Source organism: Acipenser ruthenus, chromosome 4, assembly GCF_902713425.1.
Source record: "Acipenser ruthenus chromosome 4, fAciRut3.2 maternal haplotype, whole genome shotgun sequence".
Lineage (NCBI taxonomy): Eukaryota > Metazoa > Chordata > Actinopteri > Acipenseriformes > Acipenseridae > Acipenser > Acipenser ruthenus.
The window spans coordinates 56,995,805-57,014,502 of NC_081192.1; positions in this window are offsets into that span (position 1 = coordinate 56,995,805).

The following is an 18,698-nucleotide window of genomic DNA, read 5'->3' on the forward strand; positions in this document are numbered from 1 at the left end:
TTTAATAAACAGAAAATAAAAGGTTTGAAACACAAAAACACAGGACACGGCACTTGTAGCCAAAATAAAACGACAAACAAAACGGACTACACAGACAAACAAACACGGTGAGCAGATACTCTAACTATTATTATTATTATTATTACTATTCTCTTTACCTCCGTCTCCAATCCCGTTCTCCACTCACCGAACACCTAACTCCCGAGTGACTAAACGTGCATCTATTTATACTGTTTGTGCTGGGATTCAATTACTAATTAATTATTCACTTGAATCCCAGCACGTGAATTCATTACGTGAAACCCCGTGTTCACATATTATATTTTACCAGCACGTGAAGTGATTTGTGCTCTCCTCGTGCCTAAATACAAATCTACACTTTTTAAACACACGTGAAACACAGACCCGTTTATATCCCGTGTACCAATGACTATACACCAACATTAACACACGCACGCAACATACAAATGCACACAGGGACGGGGCACATTGCCACATATACCCCCCCTTGTGCGCAGCACACATGGCCTCAACGGCCACCTCCCCCCTTAAAAATCCAGCAGTCCAGGACAAAGTCTCGGGCTGGGAAGGGAGGCTTCAGTGGGCCCATGGCTGGCCATGCTGTCAGCACCCCTGCCGGTAGTGGCACGGCTGACAGCCTGTTGGTCCCGTCCTGCAGCGAAAAAGCTGCGGGGGCAGGTGGTCCCCCGACCTCCCCCTTCTTCGTAGCCGGCAGCTCCCTCCTGTGGGGCTCCGGCCACAAGAACTCCTGCAGCGAAACTGCTGCTGGGGAAAGTGGTCTCCAGACCTCGTCCCCCTTCTTTGTAGCCGGTAGCTCCCTTTGGTGGGGCTCCGACCACAGTACTGCCGGCAGCGAAACTGCTGCAGTGGGAGCAGGTCTCCTGACCTCCCCCACGATCTCCGGCAGCGAAACTGCTGCTGGGGGTGGTGGTCTCCAGACCTCCTCCCCCTTCTTTGTGGCCGGCAGCTCCCCTTTCTGGGGCTCCGGCCACCGTACTCCCTGCGGAGGTACGGGCAGCAGAGGCAGCTCCTGCTCCTCTGCTCCGGGCGGTGGCGGAGGCAGAGGTAGCTCCAGCTCCTCTGCTCCTGGCGGTGGTGGAGGCAGAGGCAGCTCCAGCTCCTCTGCTCCTGGCGGTGGTGGAGGCAGAGGCAGCTCCAGCTCCTCTGCTCCTGGCGGTGGTGGAACCAGCAGGTATTCACCCTCTGCTGGTGGAGGTGGGAGGGGCCAGCAGTCCTCCCACTGCGGTGGAGGTGGAACCAGCAGGTATTCACCCTCTGCTGGTGGAGGTGGGAGGGGCAAGCAGTCCTCCCACTGCGGTGGAGGTGGAACCAGCAGGCATTCACCCTCTGCTGGTGGAGGTGGGACCAGCAGGTATTCACCCTCTGCTGGCAGCTTGGGTCCTAGGGCTGTGGAAGCCCCGACTTCCCTCTCTTCGGGCTGTGGACGCACCGACTCCTCCCTTTTGGGCTGTGGATGCCCCGACTCCTCCCTGTTGGGCTGTGGACGCACCGACTCCTCCCTGTTGGGCTGTGGACGCACCGACTCCTCCCTGTTGGGCTGTGGACGCACCGACTCCTCCCTTTTGGGCTGTGGACGTTCGGGCTCCCCCCACTCAGGCGTAGGACGTTCGGGCTCCTCCCACTCAGGCGTAGGACGTTCGGGCTCCTCCCACTCAGGCGTAGGACGTTCGGGCTCCTCCCACTCAGGCGTAGGACGTTCGGGCTCCTCCCACTCAGGCGTAGGACGTTCGGGCTCCTCCCACTCAGGCGTAGGACGTTCGGGCTCCTCCCATTTGGGCTGTGGATGCTCAGGCTCCTCCCATTTGGGCTGTGGAGGCAACACCAGCAGGCATTCTTCCTCTGCTGGTGGAGACGGGGACAGCAGGCATTCTTCCTCTGCTGGTGGACCTGCTACCTGGGCTGCTGTTCCACTTATAATTGCCTCCAGGTAGCTGAGGACCAACCCCACACCTTCCTCCCAGGTGCTTACAGTCTGTTCCCTTGCATATGCCTCCCATCGCTCTCTGTCCATAAACTCCAGGAACTGGACGACTACTGGGATAGACTGGGCCTCCAGCCCAGCATTTTCCAGCATCCAGTCCCGCACTTTGATGGCGTCTTCTGCCATTTTTTTTTTATTTTATTTTTTTTTAAAATCCAAAACTGCGGTTCCTGCTCTGGCCTGAGTCCTGGAGGCGCTGTCGATCCCACGCAGGACACCACGTGTCACAAAGACGGCCGGAGTGGGTGGCGTCAGACCAGAAACAGGAACACAATAAACAGAGAGATGTGGTTTGGTATAAGCTGGGCGCGTGATCGCGCTCAGCATTTAATAAACAGAAAATAAAAGGTTTGAAACACAAAAACACAGGACACGGCACTTGTAGCCAAAATAAAACGACAAACAAAACGGACTACACAGACAAACAAACACGGTGAGCAGATACTCTAACTATTATTATTATTATTATTACTATTCTCTTTACCTCCGTCTCCAATCCCGTTCTCCACTCACCGAACACCTAACTCCCGAGTGACTAAACGTGCATCTATTTATACTGTTTGTGCTGGGATTCAATTACTAATTAATTATTCACTTGAATCCCAGCACGTGAATTCATTACGTGAAACCCCGTGTTCACATATTATATTTTACCAGCACGTGAAGTGATTTGTGCTCTCCTCGTGCCTAAATACAAATCTACACTTTTTAAACACACGTGAAACACAGACCCGTTTATATCCCGTGTACCAATGACTATACACCAACATTAACACACGCACGCAACATACAAATGCACACAGGGACGGGGCACATTGCCACAGGGCCATTGAGCTGTTTGTGAACCCTCAAGAGGTCTGTGATGAGTCAAAGGGGTTACACTCATCACAGACCTCTTGAGGGTTCACAAATATGTGCGGGTAAGTAACACAAAAATGCTGATTTTTTTCCCGGGAGGGAGGGAAAAAGGAGGGGTTAGAGGTTTCCGAGTGTTCCTTCGGTTCCACTCTGAGGGGTGGGATATGTGATGAGTCAAAGGGGTTTCGGTCTGTAATTCAGCCTCCCGACAGTAGAAGGCATTAAACCAACTCGGGACTTCCCTTACCAAGGTCTTGTGACCATGACGAAAGTCATCTTTATAAGGGGCGGCACCTTGGTGAGGGGCGGAAGTACGAGTATGTAAATTCCAGCCACTGGAGTCAAGTGAGTTATAAGGACACTTGTCAGTTGGGGATTGGTGTTCCACTGACTACAGGGGCGGGGGTTGCATACTAAAGGGAACGTACTACTGTGTTCGGGGTTGGTCCTAGAAAGCATAGGCGGGGTGAATAGGCGGAGGGAGAGACGAAGAATTTGGCTTGTTTGTTTTCATTTTGTCGGCACGGGGGCGAAATACACACTAACATTTTCTTTCTGTTTTATCCCCTTTGTATGTCCGGGGATATCGTGAAGAGGACTAAGGAACTATCAGAACCCTTCATTTTACCATTATTCCAGCACCCCTCCCTCACGCTATTCTTTTTTTGTTTTGTTTTATTTTGACCGTGTAATGAATAATATTAATAAAAACTTTTATTTTGTTACACGTAAATTACTGTCTGGACATTCCATTGTTACTCACACGCCTCACAAGGTCTCTTCCCAACAGAAGAAGAATTTGAGCTTGGGGATCTAGTTCTGGGATCTGAGCCACTATAGACATCATGTGGGGGTGATGAAGTGCTACTGCAGATGTAGGAATCTGACCTGTCGTTTGGCATTTGGTTACACTCAATGAGGGTAGGAAGAGTCAGGATTGTCTTTCCATAAATGACTTCTACTTGGTAGCCATTTGCTCTTCTCCCTTCTGTCTCCATTACTCCAGCGCACGTTTTGAGGGTGTATGGAGATGTTTCCTTTGATGTTGAACAAATAAAAAACCTCTGACCTTGCTAATGACCTATATGGTAACAGTATCCTGGGAGACAGTCAGCATGGTTTTAGGAAAGGGAGATCGTGTCTAACTAACCTGCTTGATTTTTTTGAGGATGCAACATCGACAATGGATAATTGCAAAGCATACGACATGGTTTATTTAGATTTCCAGAAAGCTTTTGACAAAGTCCCGCATAAAAGATTAATTCTCAAACTGAACGCAGTAGGGATTCAAGGAAATGCATGCACATGGATTAGGGGGTGGTTAACATGTAAAAAACAGAAAGTACTGATTAGAGGAGTGTGGCAATGTGCCCCGCCCCTGTGTGCATTTGTGTGTTGTGTGTTGCGTGCGTGTGTAAATGTTGGTGTATAGTCATTGGTACACAGGATATAAACGGGTCTGTGTTTCACGTGTATTTAAAAAGTGTAGATTTGTATTTAGGCACGAGGAGAGCACAAATCACTTCACGTGCTGGTTAAATGTAATATGTGAGCACGGGGTTGCACAGAATTAATTCACGTGCTGGGATTCAAGTGAATAATTAATTAGTAATTGAATCCCAGCACAACAGTATATATAGAGACACGTAGCACTCAGTCGTGGTTTAGGTGTTCGGTGAGTGGAGAACGAGTGTGGAGAAGGAGAAATTAAATAATAAGAAAGAACGTAAATATAAAAGTGAATAACTGTCTCACTCACCGTGTTTCGTTTGTCTGTCTGTCTGTCTGTTTACTGTGTAGTCCGTTTTGTTTGTCCTTTTATTTTGGTGTGTAGTGCCGTGTCCAGTGTTTTTGTCTGTTCCAACCTTTTATTTTCTGTTCTGTTTATTAAATGCTGAGCACGATCACGCGTTCAGCCTCACCAAAACCCCATCTCTCTGTTTATTTATTTCCTGCATCTGGTCTGACGCCACCCACTCCGGCCGTCTTTGTGACAAGGAGAAACCTCAAAATGGAGCAAGGTAACCAATGGTGTACCACAGGGATCAATATTAGGTCCTCTGCTATTCCTAATTTACATTAATGATTTAGATTCTGGTATAGTAAGCAAACTTGTTAAATTTGCAGATGACACAAAAATAGGAGGAGTGGCAAACACTGTTGCAGAAGCAAAGGTCATTGAAAATGATCTAGACAGCATTCAGAACTGGGCAGACACATGGCAAATGACATTTAATAGAGAAAAGTGTAATAAAAATGTGCATTATAAATATCATATGGGAGATACTGAAATTGAAGAAGGAATCTATGAAAAAGACCTAGGAGTTTATGTTGACTGAGAAATGTCTTCATCTAGACAATGTGGGGAAGCTATAAAAAAAGGCCAACAAGATGCTTGGATATATTGTGAGAAGTGTTGAATTTAAATCAAGGGAAGTAATGTTAAAACTTTACAATGCATTAGTAAGACCTCACCTAGAATATTGTGTTCAGTTCTGGTCACCTCATTACAAAAAGGACATTGCTGTTCTAGAAAGAGAGCAAAGAAGAGGAACCAGAATTATCCCGGGTTTAAAAGGCATGTCGTATGCAGACAGGCTAAAATAATTGAATCTATTCAGTCTTGAACAAAGAAGACTACGCGGTGATCTGATTCAAGCATTCAAAATCCTAAAAGGTACAGACAATTTCGACCCAGGGGACTTCTTTGACCTGAAAAAAGAAACAATGACCAGGGGTCACAAATGGAGATTAGATAAAGGGGCATTCAGAACAGAAAATAGGAGCCACTTCTTTACAGAGAATTGTGAGGGTCTGGAACCAACTCCCCAGTAATGTTGTTGAAGCTGACACCCTGGGATCCTTCAAGAAGCTGCTTGATGAGATTCTGGGATCAATAAGCTACTAGCAACCAAACGAGCAAGATGGGCTGAATGGCCTCCTCTCGTTTGTAAACTTTCTTATGTTATTATATTCTTATAGCTGAGTGATAAGTTATCAAAATTTTCCAAACCAACTTCACTCCCGTTGCTCATTATAGAAAGACCACGTACGTTGCCATGTTTAGCTTTCACTAAAAACTATATAAAGTATAACTAAACAAGTAAAACTAATAATAAATCAAAAAAATAATAATTTAAAACACTATATATATATATTTGTAAAAGCTGAATGGCTTTCAGCAATATATCTCAGCCTTAAGCTGGTTAACAAACTTGAAAAATTTGAGCAAAGGTGGTTTAAATATATGGCACTTTTCAAACTCCCTTGAAAACCTAATCATACCAGATGACAGCCCTAACCATGTGAAAGCTTGCATGTTTAAATTGAAATTGTTGTGAAGGAGATTGATGTTTAGAACCATCAATTTGTCTATTATTATTATTTTCATCTTATCTTTTTATTTTATGTCTTCACATCTACATATATATTGAACTAATTTTACACTTTTTCATTTAAATTCTGTTTGTAACTTTTTATGTTGTTGTTGTTGTTGTTGTACATGTTAATTCAATAAAACTGTTTAATCCAAGAAAAAATACAAATACATTTTCAATAGTTTGTTACAAAATACAGTACTAATATGAATTACATACAGTATTTCTATGTTGTTCGTATATAAACGTTTAACATCTTTCGTTAAATATTCACAACTAAAACAATGTATATGACATATTTGGTATAAGAATATCATAACTTTGTACGGGTATAAAAAAATAAATAAAAAATGTATTCTACGAAGCGTCAGTAACTAGAATCTGTATATTTGCTGTAAAATGGATTTAATCAAATATTTTAAACAGAGGTGTCAAACAAAATCACAGAAAATGTGAACAAAAATACAGATCAAAGAATCATGACCAGTTTTCAGTATAAAACGTGAAACACTGTCAAAATGAAAATATTACAAAGTTAGTACTGGGTTTGACCTCCCCGAGCATTAATACAATCCTGGCAGCGTTGACGCATAGACCTGATCAGCCTCTGGATAGACTGCTGTGGGATGTTCCGCCGCTCCTCCTGTGCAGCTGCAGTCAGCTGGTGAAGGTTTGCTGGTCGCAGTTGCCCCACCGGTTGGCTTGAATGCAGCATAACGGTCCTGGGCCACTGTGGTGACCCTCTGCCTTCCAGGACGTGGCCTGCCCTTCACAGAGCTGGCTTCCTGATTTCTCTGGACTAGTCTGCTGATTGTTGAAGCAGAACACCTCATTCTCCGGGCAACTTCTCTCATAGACAGGCCACCTTCAATCATGCCCATAGCAACCCGGCGATCTTCACTACTCAAGCGGGGCACGGTCATATCTTTCATTGTTCTTGAGTTAATTATAATTATATATTTTCGAATGGCTATACAGATTCTTAATCAACTTATTTTGGCAATTTTAACTCAACTCAAATAACAAACACTGAGCACCTGGCATTTTTATGAAATCACATGACTTGAGCTCAGTATTTTGTTATCCCAAGGAACAATACTACTCAAACAATCAACAAACCTATCTGCTCACTATTTAAAATGCAAACAACATTATGTATGTGCCCGATGAGCTATTGATGTAAAACTTAGACTGTTGCGTATATATAAGGCAGGATTTGAGCCCTGACTAGTCATACTTTCACTCCAACTACATAACCGCTATGCTACACAGATTCACATCTTGACCCTTTCAAGAGATTATGCTACTATTTACATTTACCCTATCCAAAAGGCAATACATTACCTTAATATTATTATTATTAATATTATTATTTATTTCTTTAGCAGACGCCCTTATCCAGGGCGACTTACAATTGTTACAAAATATCACATTATTTTTTACATACAATTACAAAATTGTATGTTTTATTGGAGCAATCTAGGTAAAGTACCTTGTTCAAGGGTACAGCAGCAGTGTCCTCCACCTGGGATTGAATCCACAACCCTCCACTCCAAAGCCCTAACCACTACTCTACACTGCTGTGTGTGTGTGTGTGTGTCTGTCTGTTATAAAGTGAAAAAAGAAGTGATATCTGAAACAAAAAAAACATTGGAAATGTAAAAAAATGCCAAGTTATCAAAAGTGCCCAGCCATTTACAGTAGAGATATCAAAAACACAAGCCAAGTTTCAAGAAACCACTGGGGCAACCTTGCCCAGCACAAAGCAAAAAGGCACAACTGTAAAACCGATGGGAGCCAAGATTGCCCCAATTGTTTCTACTAACTTGGCTTGTGTTTTTCAGGAACAATAAAAGCAGATCAAATGCATGAAAAACACAAGCCAAGTTAGTAGAAACAATTGGGGCAACCCTGGCCCCCACCGCTTTGACAGTTGTGCCTCTCTTCACATTTCCAATGCATTTTTGTTTCAGATATGACCACATTTGTATGTACACATCACATTTATGGATGGTTTCAGAGACCCTGATTAGCACTAATCTAGAACTACTTTACATAGAGTAGCATTGTGTATTCCAAACCTGTGATGCCTCCTGTGATTGTGTCCTAACAGCATATATATGAGTGTAGTCCATGTATTTTTGAGTAGTAAACTTCCAATAGGAGATAAGATATCTCTTTTTGCTTTCAGTTTACTCAAGACCCAGGCATACTTGAAATAGATCAGCCCCAGCTAGCAAAAAGTGATAGTGTTCCTATGATTAAGATACCAAAAAAGCATTCACAATGTTGAATAGCCTGTGATAACACTCCAGGGAATGTTTTAAAGGCAATGGCACCTCAGATGCCATTAAAATGGGCATATGTACAAATTAAGTAGTGGTTGTAACTGATGACACACACGGCTACAAATAAACAACCCAAAATGAAGACAACATCTCAAAATGTCATCTTTATTACGGATATGAAATTGCCAGTGGCTAAATCAACTACTCTATTCAAGTAAAGTAACATTTCATTTTGCTGTTGGAAATTTCATAACATTGCAAAATTAAGGTCTTAAACAGTTCAGGGATTGGGGGGGGGGGGGGGGGGGGGGCTGATTGGACTTCCCTTATTTCAGTAACCCTGTTATTTTGCAATGTAAATGCATGTTTACATTACACAATGTTTTTAAAACTAACATCTAAACAAGTTATTGCTGTAATGTTTTAACCATACACTTTCCTTACTGTCTGCTTAAGCATAATGGCTGATAGACAAGTATTTTGTACTCTATTAAAACCTTAGTCATTTGAAAGTCACATTATTTATCACAATTAGTGTGATCAAGCATGCACAGAACAAGATTATGGCTCAATTAACATCCTCAGTGAACTGACCCCAGTTCAATGCTTGGGGGGAGTAATAAATCTAGACCTGACCTTGGACTGCATAGGCATGATTGGTCTTTTTCAACCAGGCTGGTTGAAGTCTACACACTGTATTCTAAAATGTTTGAACAGAATCAGCCATCAATGGTTAAACATTCTTGTGGCAGGGCAGCAGGAGAGAGCCCTGCACGCTATAAAAGGGGGCAGGTCAAAGCATTTGTTTTATTATTATTATGATTTGATTAAATATGATGGTGAAACGCTGATTGTTTTATTATTGTTGGTTTGAATGTATTTTGTGTTGATTTAAAATACGATCTTTTGTTATTGTTTGGCAGCGTGGATGGGGAAGCCCCATCCACACAAAACTTCTGCAGCAGGTGACCATCTCCCATGGTCACCAGTATAAAAAGCCTGCAGCTCTCCCTGTTGGAAGAGGGTGTTCGGAAGAGGAAAATGTGTGTGAGACAGAGAGATGGGAGAAAAAGTGAAGTTAAAACGAAACTGTACTCAGAGCAGGACTTCCTTGTCTCAGCCTTGGTGAATATGCAGTGGCAGAAACAAATAATGCAACAAAGAAAAAACAAGTAAGAACATAAGAAAGTTTACAAACGAGAGGAGGCCATTCGGCCCATGTTGCTCGTTTGGTTGTTAGTAGCTTATTGATCCCAGAATCTCATCAAGCAGCTTCTTGAAGGATCCCAGGGTGTCAGCTTCAACAACATTACTTTCTTTTCTGAATGCCCCTTTATCTAATCTCCGTTTGTCACCCCTGGTCCTTGTTTCTTTTGTCAATACCTTTTAGAATGTTGAATGCTTGAATCAGTGTTGTCTTCTTTGTTTAAGACTGAATAGATTCAATTCTGTTAGCCTGTCTGCATACGACATGCCTTTTAAACCCGACATAATTCTGGTCAATCGTCGTTGCACTCTTTCTAGAACAGCAATTCTAACGAGGTGACCAGAACTGAACATAATATTCTAGATGAGGTCTTACTAATGCATTGTAAAGTTTTAACATTACTTCCCTTGATTTAAATTCAATACTTTTCACAATATATCCGAGCATCTTGTTGGCCATTTTTTTTTATAGCTTCCTCACATTGTCTAGATGAAGACATTTCTGAGTTAATATAAACTCCTAAGTCTTTTTCATAGATCCCGTCTTCAATTTCAGTATCTCCCATATGATATTTATAATGCACATTTTTATTGCCTGCGTGCAGTACTTTACACATTTCTCTATTAAATGTCATTTGCCATGTGTCTGCCCAGTTCTGAATGCTGTCTAGATCATTTTGAATGACCTTTGCTGCTGCAACAGTGTTTGCCACTCCTCCTATTTTTGTGTCGTCTGCAAATTTAACAAGTTTGCTACTATACCACAATCTAAATCATTAATGTAGATTAGGAATAGCAGAGGACCTAATACTGATCCCTGTGGTACACCACTGGTTACCTCGCTCCATTTTGAGGTTTCTCCTCTACTCCCTCATCCATGAGCATGCATTTCCCTGAATCCCTATTACGTTCAGTTTGAGAATTAATCTTATGCGGGACTGTCAAAAGCTTTCTGGAAATCTAAATAAACCATGTTATATGCTTTGCAATTATCCATTGTCGATGTTGCATCCTCAAAAAAATCAAGCAGGTTAGTTAGACACGATCTTCCTTTCCTAAAACCATGCTGACTGTCTCCCAGGATACTGTTACCATATAGGTAATTTTCCATTTTGGATCTTATTATAGTTTCCATAAGTTTACATATAATAGTTCGGTTTTGTCTCCCTTTTTGTGGCTCGGTATTACGTTTGCTATTTTCCAGTCTGTCGGTACAACCCGTGTCAAGAGACTGTTGCATGATCTTGGTTAGCGGTTTGTAAATAACTTCTTTCATTTCTTTGAGTACTATTGGGAGGATCTCATCCGGCCCAGGGGATTTGTTTATTTTAAGAGCTCCTAGTCCCTTTAACACTTCTGCCTCTGTTATGCTAAAGTTATTTCAAACTGGATAGGAACAGGTCGACATGTGGGGCATGTTGTCCGTGTCATTCTTTGTAAAAACCTGTGAAAAGTAATAATTTAATATATTTGCTATTTTTTTCTTTGTCTATGATTTTGCCATTTGTGGCTCAGACATTTACCCTCCTCTTTGAATGTTCTCTTGCTGTTATAATATTGGAAAAACATTTTGGAATTGGTTTTAGCCCCCTTAGCAATGTTCATTTCTATCTCTCTCTTGACCTTTCTAACTTCCTTTTTGACTTGTGTTTGCAGTTCCAAGTACTCTTTCTGTGTACTTTGTTTCTGGTCCCTTTTAAACACTCTGTAAAGTGTCTTTTTTCGCTGAATTGTTTTTATTTTTTATTATTGATCTATTAAACCATTTTGGCCACTTTCTTTTAGGTTTAGATTTGTCTACTTTTGGGATGTAATTGTTTTGCGCCTCTAGTACTACATTTTTAAAAAACAGCCATCCTTTTTCTGTGGATGTTTTCTCTATTTTACTCCAATCTACTTCTGTTAGTCTCTGTTTCATACTTTCATAGTTTGCTTTTCTAAAATTGTAAAACTTAGCTTTAGTCATTACTTTTGGGGTTTTAAAAATCACTTCAAATGAGACCATGTTGTGGTCTGAGTTTGCCAATGGCTCTCTGACCTCTGTTTTAGTTATTCTGTCTTCGTTATTTGAAAAGACTAAATCAAGGCATGCCTCCCCTCTAGTCGGTGCCTTGACAAATTGCGTTAGGAAGCGGTCATTTGTCATTTCCACCATTTCAATTTCTTCCGTCGAGCTCCCCACTGGGTTTTCCCCATTTTATATGGGAGAAGTTGTATGGTTTCTCCTTTGCTACATGCATTTCTAATGTCATTGTAGAACGGATTATTTTGCTCGGCGACTGAATTTGGCGGTCTATAGCATGCTCCTATTGTTATGCCCTTTGAATTTTTGTCCATTATTCTGACCCATATGGATTTGCCGTTTTTACACAGAGAATTGTGAGGGTATGGAACCAACTCCCCAGTTGAAGCTGACACCCTGGGATCCTTCAAGAAGCTGCTTGATGATATTCTGGGATCAATAAGCTACTAACAACCAAACAAGCAAGATGGGCTGAATGGCCTCCTCTTGTTTGTAAACTTTCTTATGTTTCTATGTTCTTATGTTTTCTTTGTCCAGATTTAACACCTGGGCTTCAAGACTATTTCTTATGTATAGCGCTACCCCTCCACCTCTTCTGTCCTGCCTGTCTTTCCTATACAGTGTGTACCCACTAATATTATATTCATCGCCATCACTCTCAGACAACCAAAGTTTACAAAGTTTCTGTAGCACCTATCATATCGTAGTTACTTGTTAGTGCAGTAGCTTCAAGTTCTAACATTTTGTTTCTGAGACTTCTAGCATTTAGATAAATACATTTCATGGCTGTCATACCTGAGTTGTTGCCCTTGTTTTGATGTGTTCTCCCTTCTGTTTTTTTGTTTTCTCCCCCCTTCCGTTCTAGTTTAAATGCTTCTGAACCTCCTCAAGTATTCTTTCTCCAAGTAGATTGGTTCCTTTTTTGTTTAAGTGCTGGGTTTCTCGGATTTCCCACATCATGCAGGTGTCACAGACTACTGGCTTGAAGACCATGTTATTATTATTTTTTTTCTTGGAAGTTTAGTTTAGCTTCTGCAGCTGTCAACCTGTTTTCAAACTTCTTTAACTGCTCTCTACATTTCCATGACTGTACTTCTCCCATGCTGTCGCTGGGAAGACTGCCTGGCTTTTGTTTGTATCTGTGTTGTGCTGCTGGCTCCGGCCCTCCCCCATGTCTCAGAACGGCGGAGAATTTGAATCATCTGCTCTGAGCTTCAGCTTGTTATCAGAAAAAGACACGCAGCTGTTAGATTTTAAGCTGCAGTGTTTTCAGATTAAAGCAATTAAAGATGTAATTTCTCCTTACTGCTTCTAATTGCTCTGTACTTCTCCCACGCTGTCGCTGGGAAGACGAAACAAACTGAACAGACAACAAGTCCTGCAACAAAGCAATTGTCCGGGTTGTTACAATATATTTTTTAAATTTGAAAGTAAAAACATATGAAAGCATGACGACCTTATGTACAAAAATCTTCATTAATATACAATTGAACAAGAACTGCTGAATATTTATTTTCGTTTCCTGTCATTGTTTATATGATAGTGAAAAATAAATAAATACATATCAAGATAAATACATGTCTATGTATTCATTTATTTCAATATTTATATTAATGTATGTATTATTTGTATTTTACTTTTACCAAATATATATGCTATCCTTCAGCATAGCTAATTCTCAAAAATGATGTTCCTTTTTTGTCCAGCGGGGACAACAAATAGCGTTACTCTCAAAGGAAACCAAAAATTTTCAGAGCTCCCGCTCAAAATCTCAGAATGAGGATGATGTTGTATGATGGTGTAAGAAGGTGTAGTCTGGAGAATTCTCAGCTGCCTGACTTTCAAAATTCTGCTTGTCTTAAACTAATCGTGTAGCAATTAACACAACACGCTTGTAACCTGAAGGTTGTAGGTTCAGATCCCATGTATACCAGACCTTTATTTATATAAAAAAAATTTGTAGGCAAATGTTGCATTTTAAAACAGAAATAAATAATTAAATATAAATATAGACGTCACAATAAGTTGGTTCCCTAGTATATTTCCATGTTGACAAAACAAGTTAATTGTCATTAAACTCGGATGTCCTGTAATACACATATGCGTGGTAAAAGTGCCTGGGTCTGCAAAAATCTGCAAAAAAATTGAGAAATCTGGAGAAAAAGATAAGAGATGGACATTTTTACCTTCCTTTGGTGACTTATTTATCTTACTGTATGGCAGGTATTTCCTTTCTTTCTACATTTCACGTAAGAGTGTTGGGAACTGCAAACTAAATGTGTAACAGTGCTTTTGGCTAATTTACTTTTGCTGCGTCAATACCCTGAAAACACGTAAACTATCCGTGCTGTATAGTACTAGTGACACTGGAATGAAACGTCAGTCCTGTCAAAAATGTTCCTGTCCCATCACTTCCCATGAAAGAGTCATCATTTCCAATCATGTCCAAATTTCTCCCGTCCCATCCAGTCCCGTAATTTTTTTTTTTTTTAATTCCGGTCCCACCCTGTCCTGTCAAAAGAAATCCCGTCCCATCCCATCCCGTGATAAACAGAGATCAACTAGTATTACTTGAAGGTACAGGTATTTTTGTATTCATGTATAAAAGTAGGGTTTATAGGGTTTTGCATTAAACACTACCGGTATACTACTAGTAATTTGTTTTTAGTTTTTGTTTTTTCAGAAAAAATACAGTGCAAGCATAGAGTCTTTATAAGCACAATGTGAAATATAATGATATAATATATAAATTCGGTAATATAAAAACAACTGCTTAGAGTTTTGTGCGGTAGTTTCATTTTCTAAATCGGTTACTATGCAACCGGCAACGTTTATGAAATAATATTTCATAAATGTTCAGGGAGTATCCATAATGTATTTATTTATTAAAAACTGTAGTATTATTAAAATCGGAGTTTTTATTAAAAAAAAATAGTAGCTACTATAGCCAAATCGTAGCCTTTGACATCTCTTTTAAATACATGCCAGTAGCAATCCACAGCGTTCGGTTATTCTGCTAGTAACAAATTCATGTATTGTTAACTAAAGGACTGACATAACTATACCATTATGGGTAATATGAAATATTTTAAGTATCAATCGATGTTAAACGTAAGGGTTTTTATTAACCATTCCGTGTTGCCAAGACGCTGATTGTTGGAGTCTCTATCCGAGTTTGAACCTTCTGATTAAACGGCTCGAATTGATACCGGAGACAATCCCTGTTTTCTATCTCTATATCAGATCCATCACTACACAATTCACATTCAAAGAGGTGTCTGAAACGGATAAAATTAGGCTACTCTCACTTTCACTGTCACTGTCATCCATACTGGCAGATACAAGGAGCCTGAGGTCACAGTCTCCCGTCCCCACACCAGGAAATGGAGATCGCCCTCTGTGTATTTCCGGGTTATTTGAGGTATGACACAGGCCCGCTTTTTGGGATGGAAACGCATAACAGTCTCGCGTTTTGATTGGTCCGTGTTTGTCACATGAATATGTCGTCACACAAGTGGAAAAGCTTGCAGGCATTTTTGACATTGTGATCAGAGAGAGAGAGTGATCTGCTTTCCACAACCTTAGCATTAAAATATAATGTGGTATTACGCTGTACTGATATAACAAACTAGGGGTAATTACTTTATATGAATTATCATGTTATGCACGAATGTAAGAATTGGCTTTCTGTGGTGGTGTACTTTTTTCTTTCAAGTAGCATATATCTATAATCGTTTTTGCGATATATTTTAATATAAATTGTATACACTATTGCAGTTGTGTTACAAGATACATTAGTTTATCTCTAATGTAATCACAGTTTTACATATAGACTTACCCTGTTTTCATTTACGTCGCTAATTCTGGGCCGCTTTGCTTTTCAGATAATGTCCCAAATTCTGGGCCGCTTTGCATTTTTGAATTCAGCCCAGTTTTGGGGACTCAGCTGACAGCGAGTTTCTAAGTCATCCATGCACAGTTTACCATAAACTGGATCGATTGAGAGTAACCCTTAGTACATGAATCAAAGTTAATGTATTTTTTACTCTCCCCAGAAATCTTTTTTTTTTTTTTAATGAAAAAACAGAAATAAAATGTAAATGTTAAAAAAACGTATTTCTTATTACGTGAAGAAACTACGTTGCACTGAAATAGATACATGAAAATTAATTAAAGCAGTCGTTTTCCTTTATTAAAGGCTAATATTAAAACACATTTTTGGAAGGAACATGGTATTCCGAAAAAAGGACATCTCATTTTCTTATGTAACGTCCATCAATATATTGTAGCGTTTATTATTATTATTATTTCTTAGCAGACGCCCTTATCCAGGACGACTTACAATTGTTACAAGATATCACATTATTTTTACATACAATTACCCATTTATACATTTGGGTTTTTACTGGAGCAATCTAGGTAAAGTACCTTGCTCAAGGGTACAGCTGCAGTGTCCCCAACCTGGGATTGAACCCATGATCCTCCGATCAAGAGTCCAGAGCCCTAACCACTACTCCACACTGCTGCCCAACCTGTTTCAGGTTCTTTTTGGACAGAAATGAGACTGCAACTGTGAGTAGATGAAGGCCGTTTATTTTGACAATAATTAATCACAAAATAAAATCATAAAGTGAGGGAAATAAATGATTGTAGTAATTTTTCTTTTACCCTACCCTTCCCAGTCTTTTCCCTGCCCCTCTTTTGCGCAAAACCTGCACTCCAATGTACCACCATGCAACCCCGGCACGCACACACCACCATGCAACCCCTGCACGCACACACCACCATGCAAACCCTGCACGCACACACCACCATGCAACCCCTACATGCACACACCACCATGCAACCCCTGCATGCACACACCACCATGCAACCTCTACATACACACCAATATGCAACCCCTGCACGCACACACCACCATGCAACCCCTGCACGCACACACCACCATGCAACCCCTACATGCACACACCACCATGCAACCTCTACATGCACACACCAATATGCAACCCCTGCATGCACACCACCATGCAACCCCTGTATGCACACACCACCAAGCAACCCCTGCACGCACGCACCACTGTGCAACCCCTGCACACACACACCACCATGCAACCCCTGCATGCAGACACCACCATGCAAGCCCTGCATGCACACACCACCATGCAACCTCTACATGCACACACCAATGTGCAACCCCTGCACGCACACACTTTTTGGGGTCATATCTCCATGACCCCGGGGCCTAGAAACCGGGTTGAACTTCCTAGGGTCATGTCTGGGGGCCCTCTTTCACAGGGAGCCACCCGTTTTCAAATGCTAAATTTTCAACAAATTTACACATTTTCAGCATGATGGCATGTCAAGGTTATTATTATTATTATTATTATTATTATTATTATTATTATTTATTTCTTAGCAGACGCCCTTATCCAGGGCGACTTACAATCGTAAGCAAAAACATTTCAAGCGTTACTATACAAGTAATACAATAAGAGCAAGAAATACAATAACTTTTGTTCAAGTAAAGTACAAGTTTGACAAACCACAATTCAATAATACAGCAGGTAATAGTGATAGTTACATCAGGATATGATTAAATAGTGATAGTTACATCAGGATGTGATTAAATACAAAGTACTACAGGTTAAAAACTTGGCAGATTACAGTATTCTGAAGTACAGGATTAAATGCAGTAAAATAGGGGCTGATAAGAGCAAAATAAAGCACATTTACATGAAGGGTGATAGTGTCCCAGGATACAAACAGAGGAGTTCTACAGGTGCTGTTTGAAGAGGTGAGTCTTAAGGAGGCGCCGGAATGTGGTCAGGGACTGGGCAGTCCTGACATCTGTAGGAAGGTCATTCCACCACTGCGGAGCAAGGGTGGAGAAGGAGCGGGCTTTGGAGGCAGGGGAGCGTAGCGGTGGTAGAGCTAGTCTTCTAGTGCAGGCGGAGCGGAGAGGTCGAGTGGGGGTGTAGGGAGAGATGAGGGTCTGGAGGTAGCTGGGTGCAGACTGGTCAAGGCATCTGTAGGCTAGTACAAGAGTCTTGAACTGGATGCGAGCGGTGATCGGGAGCCAGTGGAGGGAGTGGAGTAGTGGAGTTGCATGGGCGAAGCGAGGCAGAGAGAACACCAGGCGGGCAGCAGAGTTCTGGATGAGCTGGAGCGGACGGGTGGCGGACGCAGGGAGGCCAGCCAGGAGGGAGTTGCAGTAGTCTAGGCGGGAGAGTACCAGGGCCTGGACCAGGAGCTGGGTAGCATAGTTGGTGAGGAAGGGTCGGATTCTTCGGATGTTGCTCTGGAAGAATCGGCAAGTGCGTGCCAGAGTGGAGATGTGCTGGGAATAAGAGAGGCAGGGGTCCAGGGTGACTCCAAGGTTCTTAGCTGAGGAAGAGGGAGAGAGTGTGGTAGATTCCAGAGGAACAGAGATGGAGAGATCAGAGGAGGGGGAGGAGGAGGGAAAGAAAAGGAGGTCAGATTTAGAGGTTGAGTTTGAGGTGATGCGAGTGCATCCAGGAGGAAATAGCAGACAGACAGGTAGAGATACGGGAGGAGATGGTGGAGTCAGAGGTGGGGAAGGAGAGGAAAATCTGAGCATCATCAGCATAGAAATGGTATGAGAAACCATAGGATGCGATGAGGGGGCCCAGGGAGCGGATGTAGAGAGAGAACAGGAGAGGACCCAAGACTGACCCTTGGGGGACTCCAGTTAAGAGAGGTTGAGGTGTGGAGGTTGCTCCACGCCAGGTTACCTGGTAAGTGCGGTTGGAGAGGTAGGAGGAGAACCAGGCCAGAGCAGTGCCAGAGATCCCCAGGTCAGCAAGAGATGATAGTAGAGTAGAGTGATCAACAGTGTCAAAGGCAGCAGAGAGGTCGAGGAGAATTAGGACAGAGGAGAGAGAGGCAGCTCGGGCACATTTAAG